We start from the raw sequence: 13442 nt of genomic DNA, 5'->3' as shown, positions 1-13442 counted from the left end.
CAACAAATTAAACACAGCATAAAAAGCTTGTTGTTGGCTTCACTTTACTTTCTACTACAATGAAATTTTCGAAAATTTGCATGAGAAAGGCCTTTTGTTTCGCACAATGACGAACTTGTCACTGATTGGTTCTCGACAATCTCATCCATATTCAATTCATATTTCCAAATTTCACTCATTTTTCGCTGACTGTCATGGTGGCAAGATGTGCTGTGCTGTTTCTCTGTGATTTGAACGTCCATCAAAATGTTTTGGAGTCGGTTTGCCCAGGAGGAAGGAAACCAATATTTTCTCCTTTTCATTTAAAGCCGGTAAGTTTAAACACAAGTCATGCAGTTTTGGTTTACATTTCGTTGAAAGGTGTGGGAAACAAATACACGTTTCTTTGCGAAGCAAACACGTGCTTTGTGACTAACTCGTTTGAGCTTTGAACTAAACCGTCTTCATGTCAAAATTAAACTTCAATGTTGATTAGTTTAACGATGTCTCATAGCATTTTGCTTCGAGGAAAAAATTCCGGTCGATAATTTTACTCCTGTTTTAGAGGATACATTATTCAAGTTTTCCTGCAAGAAAATTAATGCTCGTGTTTGTGTCAGAAAAGTACATGGAACGCCTTAATTATCTACGTTTCAGAAACTAATGTGTTGTTTTGCTTGTCTATGTCTCCACAGAAAATGATCTGTCATATATATTTAGAAGAACGAAGGAATAATCGTCTTCTCATATCGCCGGTAAAAGGTGAGCATATACAAGTATCTACAGTGAAACACGAGTTGATTCAAACGTATTTCTTGATCTTTTCGTCGTTTCGTCTAATCAATTGTTCTTCCATATTAAATTTTTAGGACACTATGTACGCGAAGAGAGTGAAGAGAAAAAGAAATGCAGCAAGAAAGAAGACATGAATTGAAGAACTAGATGGAAATTCGTCAAAGATAAGAACTGTAGACATACTATGATACTATGTCGAAATGGTGGCAGAAAAAATACTCAAATCTCCTTTACAATCGATTTACCATAACTACAGAAGTAAAATGCTCATACAGTTGGCCTTTTTCTAAAGTATAAGATTCACTCGTCGGATTGTACACTTTGCCCTCAATTCCGCCGCACACAATGTCAAACAGATCAGTGAAAAATGGACGTAAGAAAATGGTGCAGAATTTGTGGACAATGGACAATGGACATAAGGACGTCTGCTGCTTCGATTTAAAAATAACAGGGGGCATTTAAATAACGTAGGGGAACTTTTTCTAAGCAGCCACCATTTCAACATTGAGCGATCGTTTGATTGATTCTCGGGAATCGTTTTTGTTCAAATGTAATTTGAAAGCCCATTTATTTATCCTCTTACCCCATCAAAATATTAAAGATGAAACTGATCGCTCAATGTCTTAATATCGACGCTGTACACTTCTTTAGATGGTGTAACAACATTTTAAAGAATTTTAAGGAGGTACTGACTGATAAAAGATAGTTTTAAGATCAGTTATTTGGCGATATAATGCAGCATTATGAGGCTAAATTTCTCATGTTAAACTTAGTTCTACAAAAAGATGTAGCATTAACTCTTCTTTCCCAAACGATATAAAGTACTTTTAAGCACTAGACTTGCTAATCGAGTTTTGAAAATCGACAAATAACTTGATAAAAGTCGGACTTTTTAGTATAAATGCACAGGTGATTATACAAAATCGCGCGCTCCCATTGGCTCGCTATCTCGGATTATCAGCCGATAATCACCTCGGCGGACAAAATGGCTGCCAGTAGTCGTTTTGCCTCTGTAAGTGAAGATGATTTCGCGTTGAAATGTTTTTGTTTTCTCTCTTTTTTGAAATAATCACCTGTGTATTTATACTAAAACAATTATTCGCCTCAGGCTCAGTGATTATCGGTGAATATTCACCGATAATCACTTTGCCTTCGGCGAATAATTGTTAATTAAAATGCGATTCGCTTTTAAAAGTAAACTGTTTTTTCTGCGTCTGTCATACACACTTTAAGTTGAAAATTCCGATTTCGATTGAGCGTTAAAATCATGAACGATCCTTGTAGTTCCCAAAAGAGCGGGCGCCTCATTTTAATGGGAAAACAAAATGTTCAATATTTCTTTAAAGGTAATGAAGTATAAGCTAGATAAAGTAATGTTGAAAACTTAAATCGCTACTATGGTTAAAAAACACTTTCTTTTTTTTTCTTCAGATTTTGAAAGTGTGTTTCCTTAACACGTGACTGGTAAATTTTGAGCTTCAATTTTTATCTAAAGGCTGTTGACTTAGAGTGCGAGTTTTGGATTTCACCGTCCGCCATTACTCGCGCTCTAAGCTCAGGGTCTAGGGGAAAGTGACGTCATTTACTCACTAGTTTAACGTTCATGGTGTAACCGCAGCTTATTACATTTGCAAAGCACGTGTTTAGCCCCGTACACACGCATTGTATTCTGACAATGCTACTACGATGAAAAAATCATTTCTCAATTTCTTGTAGCACTTTCAAGAGGAATGAACTCCGCGTTCATTTAACGGTCCGTCATTTGTTTGTGCAGGTCTGACCGATAAGCTATCAGCGATCTGGATCGAGAAGAAAGTGATGTCATTTACTATGAAGTGTATGAATGCGGCTTTTGAATTAGTACAGCACCAGAATTTTTGGCTTTCAGATTCTCAAAGTCGTGATCTGCATACTAATGAAGCCGCATTTTACACCAAGTGAGTAAATGACATCAATTTATCCTTGATCCAGCTCTCTGGGAGCCTATCTGTCAGAACCACACCAAGTAATGGCGGACCATTAAATGAAAAATTGCAGACAAAATAAATCGTTTCTCGCTTGAAATGATTGCATAAAATCTCGCTTTTCGAGTATCAAGCAGAAGAACTTTCGAAATGTGAAGAAACATGAGAAATGATATTTGATTGTTGTATCACTTTAAACTAGTGAGTCTTTGACGTCATTTTCTCCTCGATCTAGCTCTCTCAAGATTTTAAAGGTAGAGTATCAAGGTATTGTGCATGTTCTAGCCGTAACGAGTGTCGTCATTTATGAACCAATCGGAAGCGGCGTTTTAATTGACGAGGGACATTCACACGTACGCATAAAAATTTAACGGTATTAAACAATCACTAATGAGCTAAGGGCGGTCGACTTCGCAGATTATGAACGCAAGAAATTTTCACGCGTACGTGTAAATTTCCCGCACCAATTATAATGTCGCTTCCAATTGGCTTATAAACAGTGACATTCTCTACGGCTACAACATGTGCAATATCGTGGTACTCTCCCTTTAAAGTTATAGTAATGGCGGATCATTAAATAGGAAAATTCCCGTAAAATAAATAGCTGTTGTTTTGAAATAAAGGCTAAAAACGTTTTTTATCATAGTAACACCAAGCAGTATATCCTACACTTAAAAAAAATAATAAAATAAAGCAAGGCCTGAATATACTTAGATTTCTTAACTTTTTATTCATTAATTTGGTTGAAGTAGACCGCTGTAGGTTAAAACTTTAAGTCATGGCAAGAAAATGGATTTGATGTGATCGTCGCTCATGAATAAGATCATTGCTATTGCTATCAAAGTAGGAACAAACTACTTGAGCAAAAGGATGACTCCGTGGCAGTTCATCAATAGAGTGCGATGCCGTGAACAAGGGCTACCGAGAAACTATGGCAACTAATCAAACTTGACATTAATATAGGAGTCTCAGCCGTTCCAGCTTTCAAGTACAGAAGTACAAACAATTAAATTAACAACGAATTCAATTCAGTCACCAACATCACCTAATTGCGTGACTTAGAGCCACAACAGTACTTTGCATTTAAGGACTTAAAGGACGTTTATAAAATTCAGATTAATTCTAAAAACCGAGAGACCAATCATCACTTAACAATAAAGGTTCTTGCAAGACGAACTCCAGACCAGGAGCGCTTCGAAGGATCACATGCTTCGACTGCAAGGCACCGTAATCACGTTGTGGTTGTAATTGGCAGGAATTCAAACGCGCGACAATACTGGACATATTGAAAACAATACATAAATAAATAAATAAATAAAAATTCAAAAATTAAATAATATTTTCATGGCAAGTCTGGCATGCGTTACTTGTGTCCCTGCTAGGTGACTCGTCCATAACTTTTCAGTTTTGCTAAAACTCATCGAAGCCTACTCTGGGACCTTAACTTAATGCGACTTAGGGCCGTTTTAAACGTCGCATTTTACATGTGCCGAATGCAATGCAAATGAGCGAAAACAATAGATTTTTCTCATTTGCATTAGATTCGGTACATGTCAAATGCGACGTTTAAAACGGGCCTTAAGTTCCGAGAGAGACCTTCAGTTGGAATTGAATAGGCATTTTGCAACAAACGATCACATGGTAAAAATTCCGCCATGCTGGAGGGCAAGCTCATTATTATTCCCCCACTGGGACATTCAAACAAAGGCAAGTCTTGACTGGTTCAGGTCTCTTTGTTTTAATGTCCCAGTGGGGAAATAATAATGAGCTTGCCCTCCAGCATGGCGGATTTTGTACCATGTGATAGTTTGTTGCAAAAGGCCTATCTATCCCTGTTGATTGATCGGGAGTCATTTGCCAGGAACGAAACATACTTATGCCAATCTACCATGAAAATATGCATTGTAGTAATTATTCACAAGTAAATAATGAATAAACGCAACCGTTTTCGGACACAAGCGTTTATTTAAATTTAATTATTTTCTAGAACTTTTCTTGCATTACTTCATGAAAAAAAATATTTTTATTTATGCTTTGGCGCGCCTTGTCGATGATTATTCTACATTGTCGGTACCTCCTTGAAATGTTTGACTTGCTCGCTACACCGCTGACAATATAGTTGGTTAGCTTATTATAAAACTCTAATGTCTGGTGCGCAGCAAAGCACGCATTTTTCGTTTCATTGCCGGCCTAGGTATTTAACGATTTTGCGAGGCCAGGTCGTTCCGGTTAGTGTTATATTGAGAAAGACTGTTGTCGATGACACAAACGCAGTGTAGATTGAAGCATGCAGGAGTGCTCACTACGCAGGCGCATTAGGTTTGTAGGTCGGTTTTCGAAGAGAGTAGAAAGGGCACTATTGACTGTACTGACTGGCACTCCACGGAACGCGTTTTCTTTGCCATCGGCTTAATTCGAACTTCGAACGACTGATTAGTAGCACCAACGAAACAGACATGCAAAAGATAAGACTGGCAGCAGACTAAATGCACATTTGACTGGCAAAAAACGGATCAAACGTGGTAACTATAGTCATTACAATCGAAAACATCACACCTTTCTCGCAATCAATAGCACTAAGCATTACAATGAAAATGGAAATTTGAATTGAATTTTTGAAAATGAAATTTTGATTGATGACATCAACAGCCGCACGAGTTCTTGTATGAACAGGATGCACTAATATTATTGGCTGACATGTCTGTAACCATGACAACATCAATATCCTGAAATGTTCAAGATAAAAATAGTAAATTTTACTTAACACGAAAAAGATATCACATTTCTTGAACAAGAAAAATCTCGGCATTTCATCGATATCTTTATAATAAATAATAAATTTCCTGGGTAGTGCTTACCAGGTCAATAATCAGGGTATGTTTACAAAACCACTGAAACATTACACAGCTGATTTCGAAGCCGAAAGCTTAAACAGCACAGTCTGGATACAGTCAGAAAAAACGCAGTTATTTATACGACAAAAAAACTAATGGACAACACTGAATTTTCGAGTTGAGAACGAGTCAGGTTACGAAGAGGAGTTTTCCATACTTAGCAGGTGCAGAGGGTTTGAAGATCGAACTTACTTGTGAACACTATATATATAGCCGGAAACTCGGAGCCTAATGTAGTGACTGCCGTTTACTTTTACTCCAAACTAAGGGTTTTCGTCAACTAGCAAAAGACTGTCAATACTATTGCGAATGCCTGACAGACGAACACTGATCCGCAGAAACAATTCACATTACAAAACGTTTGACTGACAAGGACTTCTGCGCGCTCACGTTGTCGAAAGTCGATGTCATCAACAACAGTCCGTCTCAGAGAGTACACTCAGAATTCAGCTAGTTGACATTGAGGTTATACAGACCACTTGAGTTATGTAAAAGCAAATCAAGGAATGCTAATCATCTAGTGGTACTTGGATTTCTGGCAATACAAAACAAGCTATCATCCTTTCTTACTTCACTAGAATGACGTCTGAAATAACTCTTAGTTGGCATGATTTTCACTGGTTCACTTTCAATAACATTCACACATTATTCGAAATTATTTCTCGTGAAAAATATTTGATTTCGTCAGCATAAAAAGAAATGGTGAAAAGCGAGCAGATAGTTTTTCAAGTGCCTATAGGATTTACCCACCTTGTAGTGAGTCACCGAAGAAAAGTTGCAAGCTGAATTGCTGATAAACTACTCCCCAAGTTAGGGAAAAGAGAAGAAATTTTGGCCTCGTTGGCATGTTCCAAGAGGAAACAAATCACCAACAAAATAATCTTTTAGCTAACTACAGCTCAATCATTCTCGAAGGTTTTGAACATTGTACGTCAGTCCATATTCTCAGGTTTCGATCAAGATTTTGTTGTGCTAGTAAGCAAATATCAGGGACAAAGAAATAAACATTAGCTCATCACTTCGAATTGTTTTGTTCACCTTGGTCTGTATAACCATTAGTTCAATTACGTGGGCAAGGAAACGTTTCATTTTCGCAAAAGGAAAATCGCGAAAAACAAGCAGCAGCGAGCAGAGTTTTGAAAGCTTTCAAAGACATTAGAGTTGTGTAATAAGCCCAAAGTAGGCATTAATTTAGAGGAGCCTTTTTCCACCGGACATTTTACAAAAATGTCTGCACGCCATAGGCCATCGCATTCGTCATCCTAGCTAGTATGCAAACATGGGTACCAATACAGCCAATGGATGGGATTATGGCTGACTTTAAACCATAAATTAGTGTTGCTTTCGAACACGAAGCATCTCTGGTTCAAAGACAGCCATTATCGCACACATTTCCTGTAATTTTAGCTATGTTTGCATACATTTATTCTTAAATGGTTGACATTTCAATTGTTTTTCGTTTTTATACTGAATTAGCCCTTTTTTCTTCGTCCAAAAAGCAATATTATTTTAAACTGTGATTTGGGCTAAAGAACGAGACAACTAGGGTTAATTTGAACAAAAACGGTTAAAATGACAGCCATTTTAAGAATAAGGTCCGCCAGATACGATTTTTTGGTGGCATAGTGTTTCGGCGACGCAATTTCAGCAAGTTTCTTTGCGATCTTCTCGATATTTGAAACATGGCAAGTGTAGCAAGTCTAATCTATTGACGCCCAAAGTAAAAATTTAAGAGGGACGTAGGTAGTCAACACTCGGGTGTTTTAGGTCTATAAACAGACAGTTTTTCATGGCTTGCTTCGGAGTTAATTTTACACTCTTTAGTATTTTTATTCGAACTGTTGAAATCATTTAGAGTAAACCTTTTACATTTTTTTCGTTGAATATGTTGTCAGGGGAAACGCTGTGCAAATTTAGTCAAATTTTCCCGCCAAAAAACTTAGAAAAAGTACGGGCGCTCAAAGTACGCATGCGCCAACTTTTTTTAAAAAAAAAAAATAATTATATTTAATGTTCACAAAGACAATAAAACACACGTTGCTTTATGCTTTTATTTGTTGTTTCACTCACTTTGCCTATTGTAAAGTTATGAAATTACGGGAAAATGTTCAATTTTTGTTTAAAAAAAATACGGCGCATGCGTATTGAGGACGCCGTATTTTTTCTAAGTGTCATTTAAGCGAAAAGGTCAAAGTCCACTTTGGGGAAAAGAACTTTCGTGCTTTTTTCTATTCTTTAAGGGGTTGGGAAAAAATTAAACTGAAACTTCATTTGCCTTGTACATTTTTGTAGTTGATATAAATAAAATTCGTTATCAAAAAAGCTCCTAATAATGATCGGATTGTAGAACCATTAAACGTGGCAAACTTATTTTACCTTCTTATCCTTAAAGTTCCGCTTTTTACGCACCGTATGCACCCTTCTAATAAGTCAAATATATGCCGTTTTCTGCTAATGACGTCGAACCCTTGCTTTCAAATTTTATTAGAAATGCACAAAGGCCTAAAACGTTTCCGATTTCTTTTCTTGTTTGAAGCCTTTGTACATTTCTGAATAAATTTTAAAAGCATGAGTTTTGACGTCATTAGCGGAAAACGGCATATATTAGACTTATTAAAAGGGTGTATAGGTTGCCAAAACTAACAGACATTTGTCGCACCACCAAGCTCGTGAGAGAGATCGGTCTAGTCCCTCGATGACATCACAAACTGCTATGCAACGCCGAGTTTCCAAACGGCATTACACAACGTTTTGAGATGATTTGAGAAGCAATAGACCCATAACTCTAACTGGCATGGCAGTTCAACAAATGTTAGCTAGTTTTGATAACTTTAACGCGAATTGTGGCGCATAAGAGTTAAATCTCAGGATATACAGTAAAATATGTTTCCCATCCATAAAAAATATCAGCTCGCGAAAGGTGCGTTAGGGAGGCTCAAACGAGTTTCAACATTTTCAACAAACTGGTATTTGGAAGGATTGAATATACCCAACTGTTTCACGAAACGGCGAAGTTATGGTACCACACGAAACACCAATAATTGCTTAACAAGTTTCACTCATCAACGTGACATAATAGGTTACCATGGCAACAAAAGAGCCATCTGAAAACACCCTATATTTTGTATTTAAACGCTCATCGCAAAAACGAACAAGATGACCCCTTATTTTTGTTGTTGGAAAGTGATCAACAAACTAAGATAAAACTATCCAGAGACACCTTCACAACTGGGAATTAAGGCGGTCCTGTCTCTGAATTTCCTCATCTTTGCGGAATTTTATCTCAGCTTGCTAATCACTTTAAGCAATAAAAAAAATGGGATCACCGAGTTAGGTTTTGAGATTTAAGTGTATAAAGACAAAACAAAGGGCGTTTTTACATAGCTCTTTTGTTACCATGGTAACCTATTACGTCACATTGATGAGTGCATCTTGTTAAGCAATTATTGATTTTTCATTTGGTACCATAACATTTGTCGTTACGTGAAATAGTATTACAGAGTTAATTCTTGTAGTAAGACATTCCCTCCAAATTATTGAAACTTCTTTGAGCCACCTTAATACATTGGCCTTAATGTCATGATTAAGTCAACAAAAACAAGCACAGAATTGATAATCATAACGAAACTGTAAAGGAATAAGGAGATACAGATAACCTGCGAGTGTAATAGCAATGCCCTCTGAAGCAATACTAGATGGTAGTAACCGTGGTTTGTAAATGCGATTATCCTATCAAGTGAGTCCATGAACCGGCAGACTGCTATGTTGTCAATAGTTTTGATGGTGCAATGGTTTGTAAAAACTAGTTCCTCGTGTATTCAGTGATTTGAGTAGCAGTCCTTTATCGTCAATAATTTGTCTTTAACGACCACTTAAAAACATGGTTCGAGTCCATGTCTATCAATAATATTTCTGTTTTGATAGACTAAGTGAATTCAAAAACCCTACTCTTAATGGTAAATGGTTTGACTCTTGGTACAGGAGTATTAAGAAATTGCGCGTCTTTATATATGAGAGATAGTTACGTTGACAAATCTCGCGTCCAGGGCCGGATTCCTGAAAGGTAATAACTCTATTCCAGGGATAAATGTGCCTTATTTCAGCACATTTATCCCTGGAATAGGGTTATTACACCTTTCAGGAACCGGCCCCAGGACGATTTTGATAATCTGTTTTGGTAACCGTCTGAAAAGTACTTTTGGTTAAGTGCTTATTTTGAGTCAGTTGTCCTTCTTGCGTGATTGTGCAGTTTAAAGTGGTCAATGATCAGACCGAAAGGTTCAGCAACCTATTGTAGATTTGTTAGGCGAAAAAGAGAAAGCTAGATGCTAGAATGCTAGAATTCTTGAAGACAGGTCCCTATAACGACTGCTTTAGGTTCCTATCTGGAGTGAAGGAGTAATAAATCTAACGGGGAATATGCTCAAGTATTTGCAGTCGACATAACCTATTTACACTCGCGGTTTATTTCATTACTTCCCTTAACAATAGCATCATTGTGGCTGCGTAACGCCGGTTGTTATCGTTAGCTTTTGCTTGTTTTTGTGCGACCGAACCATATCCTAGTCCGGACATGCCTTTTATTGACAGTTAACCAAGATATAACGAACCATCATGCTGTTGATAACACAGAACCGTTTTCCAAACGCGTGGCAGTGGCATGACCAATTTCTGGTAAGCTATGCACTTGACGATGTTATGCCGGATGGAGCGGACAGGCCCTTGGGATGGGGTGGGGTGGGGGAGGGGTAAGGGTTCAGTGAAGGCTTGGCTTCACTGTTGTGTAGTCAGAGTCAGAGTGAGTGTCTGGTTATAATTCCAATTAGAAAAATTCTGTTCACTGTTTATGTCTGTATTTGTGTTGCAGATGGTGTTCAGGCATAATTCATAATTTATGAAGCAGTGAAAATTCACCTCTCTCAGATTATTCCTTATAAGAGGGTGAACGTGTTGAACTTTCGCTTTCAGTTTCTCTTCAAAGTGAACACAATATACGTTTTGTGAGTGAATTTGGCCCCCCTGCCATTTTTGCCAAGTTTTAGTGATAAATTTTAATCGGAGAAACCGGAGAAATCGTATTGTAAGAATCATATTGTGAGGATATGTTTGTTTTACGAGATTTGATTCTTTCGACATGTTCTGGATGCGCCCAAACCTTTAAAACCAAGTTTGAGTGCCTTACTTGCTAACTAACCAGCGTCTCTGTACTGTCAGTGGATCGTATGAGGTGTATGAGTATTGAGTTATTGACCAAATTGTTCTTAGTTGGCTGTGAAAACTGTTAACACAGTTAACTAACAGCGATACCCCCCATAATTTTGTTTGTCGTCACTTTGCTCTTTTAATGATAGGAAAACTGAGTCGTTTGGCATTTTAAGACAAGGTTTCCTCGGCACTGGACCCATCGATACGTTCTCGTCATTGTTATCATCTTTTTCATTGTCATAGTTAACGTCAACGCCATGATTGTCAACGTTATTGTCGTCGTCTTCATTGTCACTGTCATCGTTATTTTAAGCGTCAGCGTTATTGTAAAAGTCATCTTTATTGGTTCTGTCCATTGTCGTTGTCAGATCCATTGCCATAATCCGATTGCTATCTTCGACGTTAATGTCTATGAGGTTATTGTATTGTCATCTTCAGTGCCATCGTTATTGTCATAGTCAACGTTTCCATTGACATTGCCATAGCCGTCGTTCATCTTTAACTTTATCATCATTGTCTTTATTGTCATCTTTATTGTTAACATCATTGTCATTGCCATTGCATCGTCATCTTTGTCACAGCATAGTCATAGTCATTACCAGTCATTGTCCTCTTTAATTTTATTGTCATAGAGGTCAACGTCATTTCATGCTACATTTTCTTAGCGATTGTCAGTGCTATCGTCTTCGTTATCGTCTTTGTCATAGTAAACGTCATTGTCTTCGTTGGCACCGCGTCATCGTCAACGTCATCAAGATCGCCGTCACGGTAACGAAATGGTCATCGTCACCGTTATGTTGTTATCTTAAGCGATATCCTCATCGTTATCATTATTATCATCGTTACCGCCATCGTCATCGTCCGGGTCCATCGTCTGCAACTTCATCATCGTCATTGAGATCGTCATCGTCATCGACATCGACATAGTCATCGTCAAAGTCTAAGTCATATTCATAGACATCGTAATCGTCAACGTCATAATCATCGTCGTCGTCATCGTCATCGTCTCGTCAAAGTCATCGACATAGTCAACGTCATCGACAGAGTCATCGTCATCGTCAATGTCATTGTTATCGTATTTCGTCATCATCATCGTCATTGTCATTGTTATGATCTCCGTGTTGGGGTCGTCATAGTCATCGAACTCGCCATCTTTATCCCAGTCGTCATTGTGGTGTTGTCATTGTTTTAATCTTATTCAAATTCCTAAAAAGTCCTTTTCCATCCCAGGTACCCACGAACTTAAGGAATAACATCGATAGGTGCAATTAAAGATGTTTAACACCATCGAATCAGCAAAGTTGGAAAGCGCGTTGCAAAAATTTTCAGCACGCCCACAAATAAGAGTTCCGTTTAAATCTAAGGTTGGTTAGCAGTGAATTTATAAATTGAGTGGTGATGCCATAGTGTCCCGTATGAGCCCAAGATATTGAGGCCTGTGCCTGCGTCCTAAGCTGAGTCCCTTAAAGCGCCGTGGGCATGACTACTGAAAAGGTACGATGTTTAAATCTCTTCAAAACTAACATTAAACTGTATTCCACACCCTTGTTATTGTCGATTTCTTTTGTTTTGTACCCCTAAAAACCAAAAGCCCTATCCTACTGTCAGGTTCTTGATCTTATTATCTGTTTGAATGGAACATCTCCCCGTACCCAAACGGAAAGACCACTTACAAGTTACTCTGTTAAGGGAAAGCGTTCTTATGAATTGGACTTTCTTGACAAAAAAGAAATCTAACGTGACCCGAATCCACAATTCAGACAGTTGTGGAGCTTTCTCATTTCAAGCTGCACTCTCAAGTTCTAATTTCGTTGACTGTATTTCTTCTGTTTGTGGCCAATCATTCAATGATTGACAATACTTTACTACTATTCCCAAACCCTGATACCTCTTAAATTTCATGCTCTCTAAAATTTGGCTGCTTCCTATACCCCACCCCACTTATGTTGCGGCTACACCACTGCATGAAATTTTCACGCTCCGGTTCTGTCCATGATGATTTGAAATAAAAGGTTTAAAACCCTTTAAACCGACTAAAATGTTATTTGCCACCAGTGATTGGCAATCATAATTTTTCACCTATTCCTTAGACCGATGCTAATAACTTGACGACAGTTCCAGGGTCCGCCCGTAGTCGACGATCATAATCTAACAGTCACACACACTTATTTTTATCCCCCCCCCCCCCCCTCAGTTGAACAGACAATGAAAGTTTGATGGCCCGCCAGTTTTCGAACAAGTCCATAACTTTCCGTTCGACGAAAGTCACTTTGACATCGCTCTCAAGTGTTTGCCAAAATCATTAGTTCTGATCACGATGGTCCACTATCGGTTGCCCCATGAAATTCACACTCCCATCTTAATTCTACCACCCCGTTAAAAAATCACCAGTAGTTGCCGATTGCTTTCTTTCAGTGAAGTTTTCTGATGTAAGAGGCAAAAAACTGCACAGTCGCTTTCGGAGTAGTTTAAAATGCAATCATTTCCTTGCCTGTTGCTGGGCCACGCTGATGCCTTATTAAGTAATAGTTTACTTATTTCTCTACTTGTATTGTCTTGTAATCGTGTTGCAATCTGTGAAAGTTGGAATTGTATGCTTGGCCGT

General features: G+C 38.0%; 1 long non-coding RNA gene across 1 annotated transcript; it reads left to right on the top strand.

Annotated features, from left to right (window-relative positions):
* The first annotated feature begins 200 nt into the window (after positions 1–200).
* Positions 201–4051, top strand: LOC138008499 (uncharacterized). Its single transcript, XR_011124252.1, has 3 exons — positions 201–311; positions 675–741; positions 849–4051. It is a non-coding gene; the product is annotated as an uncharacterized lncRNA (long non-coding RNA).
* The last annotated feature ends 9391 nt before the right edge of the window (positions 4052–13442 follow it).

This window comes from Montipora foliosa, chromosome 6, assembly GCF_036669935.1.
Source record: "Montipora foliosa isolate CH-2021 chromosome 6, ASM3666993v2, whole genome shotgun sequence".
NCBI lineage: Eukaryota > Metazoa > Cnidaria > Anthozoa > Scleractinia > Acroporidae > Montipora > Montipora foliosa.
The sequence above is the reverse complement of the archived record's forward strand: the minus strand, read 5'-3'. Positions and strand labels throughout refer to the sequence as shown.